The following is a 17,301-nucleotide window of genomic DNA, read 5'->3' on the forward strand; positions in this document are numbered from 1 at the left end:
CAATGCTTCTAAGAAAATACACTCTCACAACGCCACTCGCATATCACAGTGAACCCTGTGTTACGGGGGTTTATTCAGGTACACAGTGACCGGGAAGGTAGCTGTCGTGTAGCCGGCACGGCAACACGTGAAAGTAACCACGCTACACCACAGTACGATCCATGACAAATCCCAGTTTAATCAGCAAGTATCGTTTATATACACACGAGCGCAGTGGCGCCATCTATTGTGAGTCCAATGACTCAGAAGGCCATCTAGTGTAAACGCACAACACTACATCTACCCCCTCCCTTGATAATAGAACACAGATTATGTGCATAGAAAAGAAACAGTCACTACCCGTGACAGAAAACTATAGTAAGTCTCCACTGTAAACAAGTCACTGCACATAGTCCCCGAGTCTCTCTGGTGGTCTTCGCTCCCGTGTAGAGCGACGGAGGGGCACCGGCTGCTCTTCTGGCTGATGGACGACCTCTGGTTCGTCGGCACGATCAGCACCCAGTCCTGCGGTCTTGTTCCCCGTTGGTGGAGGCCGTGGTGGGCTTGGCGTATGAGGAGGCAGTGCTGACCCCCCCCCCCGGAGACTGTGCAGCTTCCTGTATTGGGATATTTTGGGTCGTGTGGCTCTTTGCCTTCGAGGACGGTTTTTGTGCTGTGGCGTTTCCTGCCGACCCATCTGTCTCCATGTCCGCCCACAGCGGTTCTTGTCTTGCCCCCGTTTCTTCGTGAACAGCTTCATGGGGTACAGCCGACAGTTGGGAGGCATTCCAGGTACGGCCGTCCTCCAAGTGGAATGACCATCGTCCTACCCGCCTCAGTATTTTGAGTGGAGCCCCAAAACTAGGGGTGCCTTTTATTCCAGGTTCCGGGCGTTTCACCCGCACGTAGGCCCCCACTTTAAATTTGGGCTCCCGGGCTGCTCTTCGCTTGTCTGCATACGCCTTATTTCTTTGTTGGTATTCGCAGACACGACGCCGAAGTCTACGCAGTTCACGTGCGGGATGGGTGCCGAAATCCGCTGATGGCTGGCCAACAACATCTAATGATGTCCTCATGTGGCGGCCATGAAGCAACACTGCTGGAGAGATGCCAGTGGCGCTGTGGGGTGTGGCTCGGTAAATACCCAGGTACTCTATACTGTGGTCTTCATTGGTCGCTGCTCTAGGAGAGCTAGTTGTATATACGATTTCAAGACCCTGTTGAATCTTTCCACTAAGCCATTGGCTTGAGGGTGGTAAACTGCCGAGAAGAAATGCTTGATGCCCCTGTCTGCAAGGAAGCACTCGAATTCACTCGACGTAAACTGTCGGCCGTGATCTGAGACTAGTTCAGTCGGGTAACCCTCTCGCGCAAAGACAGCAAGCAGAAAGTTGATCACCGTGCGAGAAGTGATGTCACTGCAGAACGCAATCTCTGGCCATCTGGAGAAGTAGTCCACTACCACGATGACAAATCGACAGTCAGCCGGTGCACGTTCAAAGGGGCCCATGATGTCTATTGATATTTTGTCCCAAGGCCTGTCGGGAAGCGGGACAGGCTGTAGTGGGGCTTGCCAGTTCTTGACACTCTTGTCCGAGGCTTGACAGGTGCTGCAACTCCAGACGGCGGCCTCCACATGCTTGTCAAGGCAAGGCCACCAGTACTTCTCTCTGATGCGCTGCTTAGTCTTCACAATTCCCGGGTGTGACTCATGAGCTAACTGGATGAATGTATCCCTTAGCTTGGCAGGCACTACAACGTGTTCTGTGCGCAGAAGCAACCCATCTACTACTGAGAGCTCGTCTCGTATTTCGTAGTACGGAGTCAGTTCTGCGGCAAGTCTTTTCCCTGTTGGCCATGATGACTGGATAAATTGCATTACCTGCCGTAGTATGTCATCCTCCGCGGTAGCAACCTGAAGATTCTCCCAATGTACAGACGATGTAACCAAGGACACAACCTCTTCATCAACATGGAAGCCCCCTTCCGTGTCTGGCACGGGCAGTCTGGACAAGGCATCTGCTACCTAGTTGTGGGCTCCGCTGCGGTACTGTATTTTGAAGTTGTAGCACAGCAGTCGTGCGGTCCACCTTGCAATACGAAGTGGCCGCTTCCCTGTGCTACGGGATGAGAGCAGTGCCACCAAAGCCTGGTGATCCGTCAGTAGAGTAAATGATCTGCCCCAGAGGTAAACGTGCCACTTCTCGCAGGCCCACAGACAGGCAAGGGCCTCGCGCTCTCCGGCCAAGTATTTTCGTTCTGTCTCTGTTATTGTCCGCGATGCAAATGCCACAGTACGCACATGGGACCCCTCCACTTGCTGCAGTACGGTACCGAGACCGTACGCAGAGGCATCTGTTGCGACAATGACAGGTAGCGTCGGGTCAAACATTCGGAGGACCTTGTGGGATGCTAGAAGTCTTTTTACTCCCGCAAAGCTCTCTTTCGCAGCGTCATCCCAGTCGAAGTGCACGTCTTTGCGAAGTAGACGACGCATTGGCTCTACTTGCTCTGCCAGTCGCGGCATGAATTTGGAATAGTATTCAACTAGCCTCAAAAAGGAGCGTAGCAAGGCTGCATCTCTAGGCACAGGAGCATTGATGATTGCATCAATCTTGGTCTGGAGCGGTGCTATACCCTCTGCGCTGACGCGATGTCCTAAGAACGACAGCTCCGACGTGTTGAAGACGCATTTTTCGTTGAGCTTGAGCCCAGCTTCTGCTATTCGTTCCAGCACTTGCTCCAGGTTTTGCCTGTGTTCGCTCTCCGTCTTGCCAAAAATGATTATGTCATCCAAGTAGCATAAGACCCCTTTGCAACCTCCAAGAATTTTCGTCATGATCTGCTGAAACGCAGCTGGTGCCGATGCCAACCCGAAGCAGACCCTCTTGAATCTAAAGAGGCCATCGTGAGTTATAAATGAAGTTAGGTCCCTGCTGTCTGGGTGCAGCACAACCTGGTAGTAGGCTGATGCCAGGTCCACCTTGGAAAAGCAGCGGGCTCCATTGAGGGCATGAAGCAGCTCCTCCATATGAGGCAAAGGGAAGTTGTCTGCTACTATAGCTTTGTTGGGTTCCTGGAGATCGACACACAGTCGAATGCTACCATCTGCTTTGCGGGCTGCTACAATAGGAGATACCCACTCGGAAGCATTGACTCTCTCAATGACATCAGGAGCAAGTAGCTTCTCAATCTCGTCAAAGACCGGCTGGCGGACTGAAAATGTTAGGGGTCTCAGCTTCTGTGCGACTGGCACGATGGAAGTTTTCATCTTAACTTTGTGTTGCACACCTCTTACAAGTCCCAGGCTAGACAAAAACAAGTGGCCAAACTTGGTCCACAGTGTTGGCGGCATTCCAAACTTAGGAGGGCCAAGGGGTTTTTCATGCCTGGGGCTTTGGGGAAGGCCTGAACTCATCGCTGGAAGCTCTCGGCATTCCTGCGTGGACATTTGCAGGCAGCGCGATTCCTCTCCCATGATGCGAAGGCCAAGGGCTTGAACAGCATCTAGGCCAAGGAGAGATGTACCACATGGCGTAACATCAAAAGTTACAATGGCTTCTTTCCCCTTGTATGTGACTATGGCGTGAAATGACTCGAGAACGGGAATCTTCCTGCGCGAAAAATCCAGCAATGTAAGATGGGAACTTGTCAGTTGTACTGCGTTTGCGAACAAGCCTTGGAATTGGTGCTCACCCATAATAGACACGGCCGAGCCTGTGTCCACCAAAAAGTTCATGGTATGCACCCGTGTCGTCGCGGTAACTGACGCGACATTGACATCCACGTAGACGCCTGTGCTCTTATCAGTACGGACCGCCAAGATGCTAATGACACTGGTAGCATCCTCTTCCGGAACGATTTCTTGGACCTCTGCAGAATACCCTTCTCGGCCGCGACGGTAGCTGCGACATGCTCTCTTAAAATGGCCGCGGCGTCCGCAGGCAAAACATGTGCGACCGCGCGCGGGACATTCCGTAGGCGAACACCGTGCTGCGCCGCAGTTTCCGCAGGCATTTACATTTCTAGGCCCGGGGACAGCAACGGTGGCGGCATTCATATCAGGTGAAGGTGCGCTGTACGCGCGTGAGCAGCTGAAGTGGCGACGGCCCGGGAGGCGTGTGCCATTATCGTCGTTATCTCGTCGATCGTGCCTGGCTGAGCTGTCACGTAACTGCTGCTGAATGCGCTGCACAGGATTGGCGAAGGCTTCGGATTCACGCTGGGTTTGCTCACGAAGCCGTGCTACCTCGACAGCATGATCGAACGTAAGGTTATCGCCCTCCAGCAGCAATCGCTCTCGTAGCCGCGGGCTCGTGACGCCTGCTACGAACTGTTCACACAGGTTTTCGTCCGCTTGAGTGGCAAAATTGCAAAGAACTGCTAACTCCCGAAGCGCTACGGCGAAATCAGTGATGGGCTCACCCTGCAGTTGACGACGCTCCCGGAATCGATGGCGTTGAAGGCGGACGTTGCAAGGGGCGGCGAAATGCTTCGAAAGCATCTCAACGGCTACTTCGTACTCGTCGGGTGGGCGTATGGCTTCCGTTGTCATGTCTTGCGTTCCAGTAGGTGCAGTGGTTCCGATGATTCCAGCGGCGGCATCTGGCGTGGCCGTGACACCGGGTGCAGCACTCATTGTCTCTGCCTTGGTTTGCGTCGTACTAGGTGGAGGCGCGTCGAAAATGCGCTGTCCTTCGTCCCAAGACAGTGCAGCAGGAGGGCTCGGCGACGGGGTGCGGGTAGCTCATTCGCTCCGGACGCCAGCAGAAACCTTTCAAACAGTCGTAACCATCGGGCCCATGGCACATCGGGCGTGCCGGGGGTGGCCAGAAAAGGAGGAGGTGGCAAAAGGCCCGTGGAAGCCATCCTCGTCACCAGAATGTCGTGTAGCCGGCGCGGCAACACGTGAAAGTAACCACGCTACACCACAGTACGATCCATGACAAATCCCAGTTTAATCAGCGAGTATCGTTTATATACACAAGAGCGCAGTGGCGCCATCTATTGTGAGTCCAATGACTCAGAAGGCCATCTAGTGTAAACGCACAACACTACAGTAGCAGCAGCAGGCAAAGTGTAGCCAGCGAGCAAACAGTCGAGCGAGCCAGGCGATGGCAATGCGCTTCCGCATGTGTCCATCTTCTTCCTCACAATAACCCCCGGTATCAAGAGGTAGCCATCCTGGCGACCTAGAGAGAGGTCAGAGGGTCATAATACGGCTTAAGGCGGTTAAGGTGGACTGTTTTTTGCCCCCGATGACGAAGGTCGGAAGATGGCGTAACGGGTTCAACCACATAATTAACAGGAGAAGTCTGCGCAACCACACGGTAGGGTCCGTGATACTTCGGAAGAAGCTTAGAAGAAAGGCCGGGAGCAGCAACTGGCGGGACCCAAAGCCACAGGAGAGAGTCGACGGTGAAAGGGTCAGGAGAGATGTCGGAGTCGTGACGCTGTTTTTGGCAACACTGTTTGTTGTAGGTGAAAGAGCGGGCCAGTTGTCGGCATTTTTCGGCGTGGAGAGCCACCGCAGACACAGGCTGGTAGTCGTCAACGTCTGGATGATATGGCAGAATCGTGTCAATGGTGCTACTGGGTTCACGGCTATATAGCAAGAAGAATGGTGAAAATCCGGTGGTGGCTAGGGAGGCGGTGTTGTAGGCGAATGTGACAAACGGAAGAACAAGATCCCAATTGCACTGGTCTGACGCAACGTACATCGACAAGGTGTCACCCAGAGTTCGGTTAAATCGTTTCGTTAATCCGTTTGTCTGTGGGTGATATGCGGTAGTGGTGCGGTAAATAATTCTGCATTCAGATAGGAGTGATTGCACTACGTCTGAGAGAAATACACGGCCGCGATCACTGAGCAGTTCACGAGGGGCGCCATGGCGGAGAACAAAGCTGCGTAGAATAAACGAGGAAACGTCCTTGGCTGTTGCGGCAGGTAATGCAGCAGTTTCGGCGTATCTTGTCAAGTGATCCACGGCGAAGACAATCCAGCGGTTGCCGGCGCCAGTGCATGGGAGAGGCCTGTTCTAGTCAATGCCGACGCGATCAAATGGGTGGGCTGGGCAGGGAAGCGGCTGTAGAGGTGCTGTGGAGAGGTGCGAGACTGGTTTGCGTCATTGACAGGCGATTCATGAGCGGACGTGTTTGCAGACGAAGCTGTACATTCCGCGCCAATAATAGCGTAAGCGAAGGCGCGTGTACGTCTTGAACACGCCACCTCGGCCACACTGAGGGTCATTGTGGAAAGCGGAGCAGAGATCGCGACAAAGATGGCGGGACACGACCAATAACCGTGTGCGGCCATCATTCTGGTAGTTACGGCGGTATAAAAGACCATCGCGGATAGCGTAATGCTGCACTTGGCGATGTAGCGCTCGTGGAGCCGGGGTGGTCAGGGGGCTTGACAAAAAGTTTAGAATTGTGGCGATCCAAGGGTCATTTCGTGGCTCCGAGGCCATGTCCAAGATGTCAAGTGGGAAAGTATCATGATTGAGACTAGATGCGCTGGCGTCTGAAATGAATGGGAAGTGTGACAGGGCGTCAGCATCAGAGTGTTGTTGGCCAGAACGATATACGACCCGGATGTCGTGTTCCTGGAGTCGGAGGGCCCACCGAGCAAGGCGACCTGACAGGTTCTTGAGGTTTGACAACCAACACAGAGGGGTGGTGGTTTGTTACAACGTCAAAAGGACGACCGTAAAGATAGGGGCGAAATTTCTGTAGAGCCCATATGATGGCCAGGCACTCTTTTTCAGTTACGGCGTAATTGGTTTCGGGTTTTGTGAGTGCACGACTGGCATATGCAACCATGTATTCGGCATTGGCATCGTCACGTTGTGCGAGCACAGCACCAAGGCCGACACCACTAGCATCAGCATGAATTTCTGTGCGTGCGCTCGGAGCGAAGTGATGCAAAATTGGTGGAGACGTAAGCAGGCGTCGAAGTGTCGTAAACGCATCATCACAAGCTTATGACCAGGTAGATAGTTCGTTGTCGCCTTGGAGGAGTGCATTGAGAGGTGCGATGACAGTAGCAAAATTACGAACGAAGCGCCGAAAATAGGAGCATAGGCCAATGAAGGTCCGCAGTGCTTTCAGATTAGTAAACTTCAGGAACTTGGATACGGCTCGAAGTTTAGCAGGATCGGGAAGAAGGCCTTCTTTGGAGACGACGTGGCCTAATATAGTTAGTTTTCTAGCGGCAAATAGGCACTTTTTCAAGTTAAGCTGGAGACCGGCATTTCAGACACAGGTCAAAACTTGATGCAACTGTTGTTGATAGGTCGGAAAATCTGGCGCAAAGACGACAATATCATCCAAATAGCAGAGGCAACTGTGCCACTTCAAGCCGTGTAAGATGCCGTCCATCATGCGTTCAAAGGTGGCGGGCGCATTACAAAGACCGAATGGCATTACAGTGAACTCGTATAATCCATCTGGTGTTACAAGCGCGGTTTTCGAGCGGTCAGTCTCAGCCATGGGCACTTGCCAGTAGCCAGAGCGGAGATCCAAGGAAGAAAAGAACTCCGCTCCTTGCAAGCAGTCGAGTGCGTCATCAATTCGTGGCAACGGGTACACATCCTTTCGGATAATCTTGTTCAGCCGGCGATAATCGACGCAAAATCATATTGTGCCATCTTTCTTCCGAACAAGGACGACGGGTGATGCCCAAGGACTGTTGGAAGGTTGAATGACACCGCGTTTAAGCATGTCATTCACCTGGTCATCGATAAGGCGCCTCTCACTCGCCGATACTCGGTAAGGATGCGGTCGAATGGGCGCATGGCTTCCGGTGTCGATAGTATGCGAAACAGTCATTGTGCGGCCAAGTGCCCTTGCTTGGCAGTCAAAAGAGGAAGAGAAATCGTCGAGCAAGCGAAGAAGTTGGTCTCATTGTGTCGTCGTAAGGTCACTGGCTATAGCTGGTGTGAAAGATCGTGGTAGTGGCCGAGGAGTTGATGTCTCGATGGTGGCCATATCAGTGGGGTCATCCATGATGTCGAATACCGAAGATGACACCAGTGGCTCAGCTCAGAGCCAAGTGATTGGATCTGGCGATGGATTGGTGATGTACATGACAGAGGCGCCTGAATGGAACTCAAGAACAGCAAATGGCAACGGCAGTGATCGGTGGCGAACTAGAAGTGCAGACGGTGCGAAAAGCACTGAGCTGCCGTCTTCTGAGTCACAAGAGATGGAGACAAGAACAGTAGACTGGGCAGGCACAATGGTGTCGTCACAGACTGTGATTTTGCGACATGTGTCCTTGTCATTGATGACATCTGTTGAAAATGGGAATAACTCAAGTTCAGTGTGGGCGCAATTGATGATGGCACGATGTGTAGAGAGGAAATCCCATCCTAATATGACATGACGATAGTTATAGTGCAAGAACAAAACAACAACAAAAAGACAAGAAGGACACGAAAGACACGAGCGCGTGTCTTTCGTGTCCTTCTTGTCTCTGTGTCGTCGTTTTGTTCTCGCGCTATAACTATCTCATGCCATACCAACTAGCCCAAGCTGCCACACTTCTAATATGATGTCGTAAGGACAAGATGGCAGCACAATGAATTCGATCACATAAAGAACATCCTGGATGACGACACGAGCTGTGCAGGCAGCGGATGGCTCGACGTGCTGCGCGTTGGCTGTACGAAGGGATAGTCCAGAAACAGGCGTCGTGACTTTTCCGATATGGCGGCAAATGGGGGCATCAATCGCTGAAAGGGCAGTGCCAGTGTCGACAAGGGCTAGCCCCCATGTTCCTTCTATAGCGACGTCAATAATGTTTCAGGGAGAAATTTGAGACCTTATGCATTTCGCCGGAACCGCAGTTCTCGCTTCCTGAACTGCGCTACTTAGTTTTCCTGGCGCACAGGGCTCCGCCGTCGGTGCATGGGGGAAAGAGAGCGGCGGCGAGGAGAAGGTGAGCGGCGAGAGAAGGGTGGGGTCCGGGAGGTAGGATCAGATTCGTAGTCGTCTGAATAACTGCGGCGGGATTGACATGGGGCATACGTGACCCATGGTGGACGCACACTGTTGGAGATAGGTGGTGCACGAAATCAGCAGTAACGGGCCACATGTTCAACAAGTCCTCAATGAAAACAAATGGGATGGTTGTCTTGTGTGCGCCAAGGGTCGTCGGCTCGTGCGTACTGTATGACTGGGCGGGCGGGCGAGGATATTGGCGGGCGAATAGGTGGACTACGAGGGCTGTAACCTTGTATCACAGGCCTTGAAGCGACTGCGGCGTACGTCAGGGGAGCAGCAGTCGGAGCCTGATGGAGTGAAGGCGAGACCCCTTCGGCGACCTGGTCCCTGATGATGTTTTGGAGAGGGGGCGCCAACGGGCAATTCGACTAGTCGTGAACAAGTGGCGTCAGCAAAAGCTGGCGAGCGACCTCTTCAGGAATGAAATCCTTAATCTGTTGCAGCAGAGATGAGTTGTCAGGAGCAACAGCCAAACCCGACATTGAAGTCGCCTGTGGATTAGAGCGGCGCGTGGCTGTGCGTTGTTTGCGCAGCTCATCAAAACTTTGGCAAAGACTCACAAGTTCAGGCACTGTGGACGGGTTCTTTTCCAGCAGCATCTGAAAGGCGTCGTCTTCAATCCCTTTCAAGATATGCCTGATCTTATCGACATCGGCCATGGCGACATCAACGCGGTTGCACAAGTCGACAACGTCTTCAATGTAGCTTGTGAATGTTTCACCATTCTGCTGTGCGCGGCCACGCAACCGTTGCTCGGCTCGAAGCTTGCGAACGGCGGGGCGGCCGAATACTTCTGTCACGTGCGTTTCAAAAGCAGCCCATGTCGGGAAGTCGCGTTGGTGGTTTCGATGCCCCATGCTGGCGACACCACTCAAATAAAATTACACGTAGCTGAGCTTCGCAACGTCGTCCCAGCGGTTGATCACGCTTACCCGTTCGTATTCGGTGAGCCAATCTTCGACATCCTCCTCTTCTGTACCGCTGAAGATTGGTGGGTCGCGTTGACGCGATGGGCCAGGGCAGACCAATGTGGGCACCAGGACAGCAGGTTGTTGCTGCGGTTGATTTCGTACTTCATCTGGCATTGCAGAGGCTGGCTTCAGTTTGCGACTGCGAAGTTCCAGGTTGGCGTGACCCTGCACGTCCACCACTTGTTACGGGGGTTTATTCAGGTACACAGCGACCGGGAAGATAGCAGCAGCAGGCAAAGCGTAGCCAGCGAGCAAGCAGCCGAGCGAGCCAGGCGATGGCAGTGCGCTTCCGCATGTGTCCATCTTCTTCCTCACACCTGGAACTTTTGCTATTTATTATTTTTTTCCTCCTTTTCGTGTTTTTTTTTCTTTGTTCTTTCCCCCTTTCACCCGTTCTTTCTCCCTAATTTTTTTTTGCTGAAAATGTTATAAATGTGAGCTCAAACAGAATGTACCCTCATTCCTGACGAAGGGAAGACCTTGGCCGAAACTGTCGAAATAAATGCTTCCGTTGTTACCATTCTCATGGAGGATCTACTTGAGTGCTTGCAATTCTTTGACCACTTTCACCACCACGCCTGCCTCTCTCTCTCTCTCTCTCTCTCTATATATATATATATATATATATATATATATATATATATATATATATATATATATATATATATATATATATTCCACGTTTAAAATTGACATAGATACCCAATAAAGTGGCTGGGGGGATAGCTGTCGTGGTAGCTCAAGCGGTAGAGCATCGAACGCGTTATTCGAAGGTCGCAGGTTCAGATCCTGCCCACGACAAGTTACCTTTTCACCCACTTTTCTTTCTTCTCATTTACATTACAATTGGCCTAATAACTTCCCCTATACCTTCCTTGGCATTATTGTCTGTTAGATCTCATTATTGTGTAAAACACGAAAAACGAGCCCTTAAGTATACACTTGTTTCCCTTATTCATTAACGAGGGTCTCGTACTGGCAGACTTGGTACCTTTAGGCTGTATACGAGGGACTATTCGTCAGCTGCCAGTTAGTAATAAGTTCACGTGCTACGTGACGCCAAACAGGCTCATAAAGAGTGTGCTACACTCGCCGCCATGGCTACTAGTGGCGCTGAATGACACTCCCACGTTTAAAATTGACATAGATGCCCAATAAAGTGGCTGGGGGAATAGCTGTCGTGGTAGCTCAAGTGGTAGAGCATCGAACGCGTTATTCAAAGGTCGCAGGTTCGGATCCTGCCCACGATAAGTTATCTTTTCACCAACTTTTCTTTCTTCTCATTTACATTAAATTGGCCTAATAACTTCCCCTATACCTTCCTTGGCATTATTGTCTGTTAGATCTCATTATTATTGTGTAAAACACGAAAAACGAGCCCTTAGGTACACACTTGTTTCCCTGATATATATATATATAGAAAAATTGAAGGGAAGGCACGACAGGTCCGGGTATTTTCTATATTGAATGTACTTGCAGATAGCACATTTGAAAAGGAAATTGTATTTACTAACGTTTCGGCCGTGGCACGGCCTTCGTCAGAGGAAGGCCGTGCCACGGCCGAAACGTTAGTAAATACAATTTCCTTTTCAAATGTGCTATCTGCAGGTTCATTCAATATATATATATATATATATATATATATATATATATATATATATATATATATATATATATATATATATATATAATTAAGAATAAAGGAGCACACTTACGAAAATTTGATAATTGTTTACTCTACGTTTCGGCCGTGGCACGGCCTCTACGAAGGCCGTGCCACGGCCGAAAGGTAGAGTAAACAATTATCAAATTTTCGTAAGTGTGCTCCTTTATTCTTAATTATATTTGCACCGGACCCACAGAATTTCTTTTTTGAATCATATATATATATATATATATATATATATATATATATATATATAATGTGGCCATATTTATTGTTCAGCCACAATTAATAGGCCGAGCATTTGAACCGGCCTCGACGCTGTTCTGCCCATTCGGCACCAATCCAGTCGAGCCAGGTGCAGGTGTTTCCTTTATTTATTTGTTTATTATTTATTTATCAATACTGCAACCTTCAAAGAGGTATTTAGCAGAGTGGGTATACATTTTTTAAGTTTACGAATTGGCAACACAATAAAAATAAAACAGAAAGTATGTACTGGCTTTCAGAAGATGAAAAAGAAAGACAAAAAACCGGACAATTTTTAATAAACAGACACAAGGGCACCCAATAAAATTAAATAAGCAATGTATTCAAGATGACTAACAGCATAGAATAAACACTGCAGTGATTGAAATAAACAGCACTGCTACATGTAATAGAGTACACACAGTTATTTCTGGAGCTGCGTAGTAAAAATATTCAAAGATGACTGAAAAACAACGTCGTTATTAAGATTATGTCATTGAGTAATTGCCCTGGTGAAAAACAAATATTTGAATGTGTTATTGCGGGTGGTGAGGGGAGTCAATGTGAACGCGTGCCTCTGCTTTGTGGTATATCCAGTCGAAAAATGAGATATGTGCGAGAAGTCTAGCTTGAAGTGACCTTCAACTAACTGATAGAAAAATTTCAATCTCAGTACAGTGTTTGTGTTGGAGTTGAGAGGCTGCCTTTTGCTAATGAACATGTTAATTGAAATACAGCTGAAACTGTTATGAATAAATCTAGCAGCTTTCTTATGAATTTTTTTCTGTTTCGTATATATTGGTTTTAGTGTGAGGGTACCAAATCATTGATGCATAATCTATAGTAGGTTGAACGATTGCCTTGAATTCGATAAGGCTAATGGCAAGAGTGGAAAGCTTGAAAACTCGTTTAAGTTAAAAAGTTTCTAATTGCATGTGCTTGTAACAGTTTTTATATGTCTCGTCCAATTTAGGTCATGCAAAAGCCAAAGACCAAGGTACTTGAAATGTTGTACCTTCTTCAAGAAAACATTATTCACTGAATATGTGAAATCAAGAGGGTTAGGTTTGTGAGAAATTTTTCATAAAAAACGGTCTTTTTTAAAATTAACTGACATCTGCCCTTTATCCATTTATCACACCAACGAATGACCTTTTGAAATGCATCGTTCAAATAGATTTGGTCTGTCTGGTTTTCTATCTATCTCTATAAACAGGATGCAGTCATTAGCACATAACTTGACTTTTACTGGTATGCTATGTGAAATATTGTTGATAAATAACAAAAATAGGAGTGGCCCAAGCACTGAGCCTTGAAACACAGTTGAATCAACCGGTACTGTATGGGAACAGTGATCGTTAAAGAAGACGTATTATTCCCGATTTGAAAGATAAGCGGAAATCCAATTTGTTGTCAAACTTGCCTTAGGCAGACATGACCTAGCACCAATTGCACAGTGGGGCTAGAATACTACTTCGCTTAATACATAACACCGGCCTAACGGTGCACATTCAACGAACATACCCGCAAAGTTAAAGGTAAGGCTTTGTCGTACATAAAAAAAAATCCAATTTAGAAGCTGAGTATTTTTAAGAATTAAACCAGATTTTAACAGCTACTTACTGTGAGAGACCATATCGAAAGATTTTGCAAAATCTATAAAAATTGCATCTACTTGTTTTCTGATATTTATAGCTAGTGCAAATTCATGCACTGTAGTTACCAACTGAGTACAGGCAGAAAATCCTTTCCTGAATCTGTGCTGTGAGTCTGATAAAATATTGTGCTCATCTGGGAATTCAGAAATATGCTTATGTATTACAGTCAAATCTTGGTAATTCGAACTCGAAGGGGCCCAAAAATTTATTGAATATAAAAGAAGTTCGAATTAATGAAAGCTAAGTAAATGGAGGGCTCCCTATGCAGTGGCGCATGTGCATTAAGCTAACACACGAGAGAGAACTTTCAGAAGACTTACATTTATTCACAAATGACAGGACATTCGTCAATAATAGAAGTAATCAGTGATGCACGTCTGCACAGGTTTGCGTTGCAGCGAGTCAATCAATTTCGCACGCAGCTTGCAAAGCATGTCTGCTTTCGCTTCAGCATTCTTCTTTCAAAAGAAGTTGCACCCGGCTATGTCTAGCGCCGACACTCTCTATCTAAAGACGACGACAACAACGACTGCATCTCCGCTACTACCCTCTGCGCCAAAGCCGCAGCGTGGCCAGCACGTGACAAAAAAGGAGGAGCATCTCCATGTGGAGAGAAGCAAATCAACATTTTTTTTTGCTCTCGTTGTGCGTTTCGTTGAAGGGAGAAGGATTACATGGCAGGGACGGGAAAGGCGGAAGCATGGCACAGGTGTGGGAAAAAGAGTCGCACTCCGCGACAGCTTTCTTTCTTTTTTTTCCTCTGTCTCTTTGCGCACGGTGTTGAAAGGAGAAGAGTCTTTACATGGCAGGGGCGGTAAAGGGAGAAGCGTGGTACAGGCGCGTCGCAGATCAGCATTTGAGAGAGCGCAAACATTCCACCGCAGCCTTTTCTTTCCTTTTTCTTTTCTTCGCACGCAGCGTTGAGGTGTCGGATTCTCTTTAACGGGATTAGGCGGGTGCTGACAGCATTTTTGAAGCGCGGTATGTTCAAATTAACCATCGCAAGTGCTTGTGCGTTCGAATTACCGGGCGTTTTTGCCAATTGGAATACATATAGCTTTGACGGGACCTCATCGTAAGTTTGAATTGACCGGAAGTTCGAATTAAGCGTGTTTGAATTAATGAGATTCGACTGTATATCTTCAAGGAGCTTACAGGAAGTTGAAATTAATAAGACTGGGCGATAGTTAGTTACATTTTGGGGATTTGCACTCTTATGTAGAGGCTTCACTTTTGCAGTTACCCAGTCATCCGGAACTTGACCATCTTGAAAAGATTTAGAAAAGAAAATTTTTAGATACTTTGACACCCACTGCGCATAGTGCTTTAGGAACTCATTTGGCACTCCATCGGGACCTGGAGATTTTTTAACATCAAGTTTCAAAAGCAAATTTAAAGTTTCCTCTTCGGTAATCACAATATCTGGTAGAGGTGAGTTTGCCATATCAAATGTTTCCAGTACTCCGTTATCCTTCGTAAAAACAGATTTAAAATGATTGTTGGAAGCATTAGAAATAACAGAAGAATCACTAGCTTCTATACCATGAATTTCAAAAACATCATTGGTGACAGTATTGGGAGAAATTAATCTCCAGAACCTCTCGGAAGACGAAGACATGAAAAGCGGAAGTTGTTCTAATATCATTCAGTGCAATATGAAATTTCATGGTAGCTGGCATTGACATCCTTTCTTGCTATTCAAAGGTACCAAGAAACACAGTGGTTCCTTGGCATGCTCATATACAGGAGGATACAGTGTCTCGCGCTAGCCACAACCTTTTTTTTTTGTTGTTGTTGTAAAGGTGTGCGGCTGTACGTCTGCTAGCACCAGCACCAATGTGGACAAAAGTGTCTACGCAAGAATTTTCACTTGTGCCCATGTGTTTCAGTGTGATGCAGCCGGTCGCACTTATTGTTTATCGAGTGGCTATTTTTTATTAGGCTTTAGCGAATAGTGAATTTTTGTTCGAAGCGAATAGTGATTTTGATTGAATAATTTCGAATCGAATTCGAATGGTATGTCTGACATATAAAAAAAAAGGAGAATATTTATCATGACCCAATTTACCTGCCCAATGTTTCTTTTGAATTGAAATAGGGGCTCTATGCAAATGCCATTTTCTTTTCGTGCAAAGAAAGTAGTAGTTTCAGTAGGATGCGAGTGATAACCTGTAAGATACTTGATGTTTTAACATTTATTGTACTTGGATTGAAAACCTCCGCGTGCTTACAGGAGGTTTTCAGAAGCCTAGAATGGGAACAGTTAGGAATAAGAGTTAATGGAGAGTACCTTAGTAACCTGCACTTCGCCGATGACATTGCATTACTTAGTAACTCAGGGGACGAATTGCAACTCATGATTACAGAGTTAGACAAGGAGAGCAGAAAGGTAGGTCTTAAATTGAATCTGCAGAAAACGAAAGTAATGTATAACAACCTCGGAAAAGAGCAGCGCTTCGAGATAGGTAATAGTGCACTTCAAGTTGTAAAAGACTATGTCTACTTAGGGCAGGTAATAACCGCAGAGCCGAACCATGAGATTGAAGTAACTAGAAGAATAAGAATGGGGTGGAGCACATTTGGCAAGCACACTCAAATTATGACACGTAGATTGCCACTATCCCTCAAGAGAAAGGTATATAACAGCTGTATCTTGCCGGTACTTAGCTACGGAGCAGAAACCTGGAGACTTACAAAGAGGGTTCAGCTTAAATTGAGGACGACGCAGCGAGCAATGGAAAGAAAAAAGGTAGGTGTGACCTTAAGTGACAAGAAGAGAGCAGAGTGGATTAGGGAAGAAACGGGGGTTAAGGATATCATAGCTGAAATCAAGAAGAAGAAATGGACATGGGCTGGGCATGTAGTGCGTAGACAGGATAACCGCTGGTCGTTAAGGGTAACTAACTGGATTCCCAGAGAAGGAAAGCGGGTAAGGGGGAGACAGAAGGTTAGGTGGGCAGATGAGATTAAGAAGTTTGCGGGTATAAATTGGCAGCAGCAAGCACAGGACCGGGTTAACTGGCGGAACATGGGAGAGGCCTTTGTCCTGCAGTGGACGTAGTCAGGCTGATGATGATGATGATGATGATGTACTTGGATTATATAAGCCATCCTAATAAGCCTTATAAAATGAAGAATTGATCTGAGGGTAACATGTTCCTTTAAAGGGGCCCTGCAACACTTTTTCAAGTAGCCATGGAGCCAGTAAACATGCTTGTTGCCTCACAAATTTACTGCCGCAAAGTTTCTAGAATTAGTTCAGTATGAGCAGAGTTCCAAAAGTTTGTAGCAGGCTGCAATTTCATTCTCTCTTCTCGTCCCGATGAAACAGCTGAAAGTTAAGCCTGGAAGAATGGCATGGCGAAAGAAAATACGTCAAATCTACCTCGTGACCTTGAGCACCTACTTTTTTTCTTTTTTCGAATACGTGAATTTTTAGTGTGATCGCGTACATGCTCATGGACAAGCGGCGGTCCCTGTAACGATGAGCCCGCCGTTTTCAAATCAGCCAATGCCTATGACCAGAGCTGTATATTCCTTCTTGGCTGTGACATGTGATTTTTGAGCTTGTAGTGTCATTTGCCGAGGAAAGAAAGAAATATTTAGTTTTGAAAATTTATCATGAATTACAGGCCACGTGCTGCGCTACAATATTTGCCTCGCGTGTTTTTAGTAGCCTCGACTTTCGATGACAGCGTTTTCTGACTGTGTTCAGTAAGTGTTGCAGGGCCCCTTTAAATTTGAAGAAAGGCTTCACAGCAAAACAATATTTTGG

At 47.6% G+C, this 17,301-nt stretch overlaps 1 protein-coding gene across 1 annotated transcript in view; it reads left to right on the plus strand.

The window, feature by feature from the left end:
• The window catches only part of LOC119167688 (nuclear exosome regulator NRDE2), a 370,836-nt gene that overhangs the window by 332,857 nt on the left and 20,678 nt on the right, over positions 1-17,301 (plus strand). The gene's annotated exons all lie outside the window — the stretch shown is intronic.

Source organism: Rhipicephalus microplus, chromosome 6 (genome assembly GCF_043290135.1).
Source record: "Rhipicephalus microplus isolate Deutch F79 chromosome 6, USDA_Rmic, whole genome shotgun sequence".
NCBI lineage: Eukaryota > Metazoa > Arthropoda > Arachnida > Ixodida > Ixodidae > Rhipicephalus > Rhipicephalus microplus.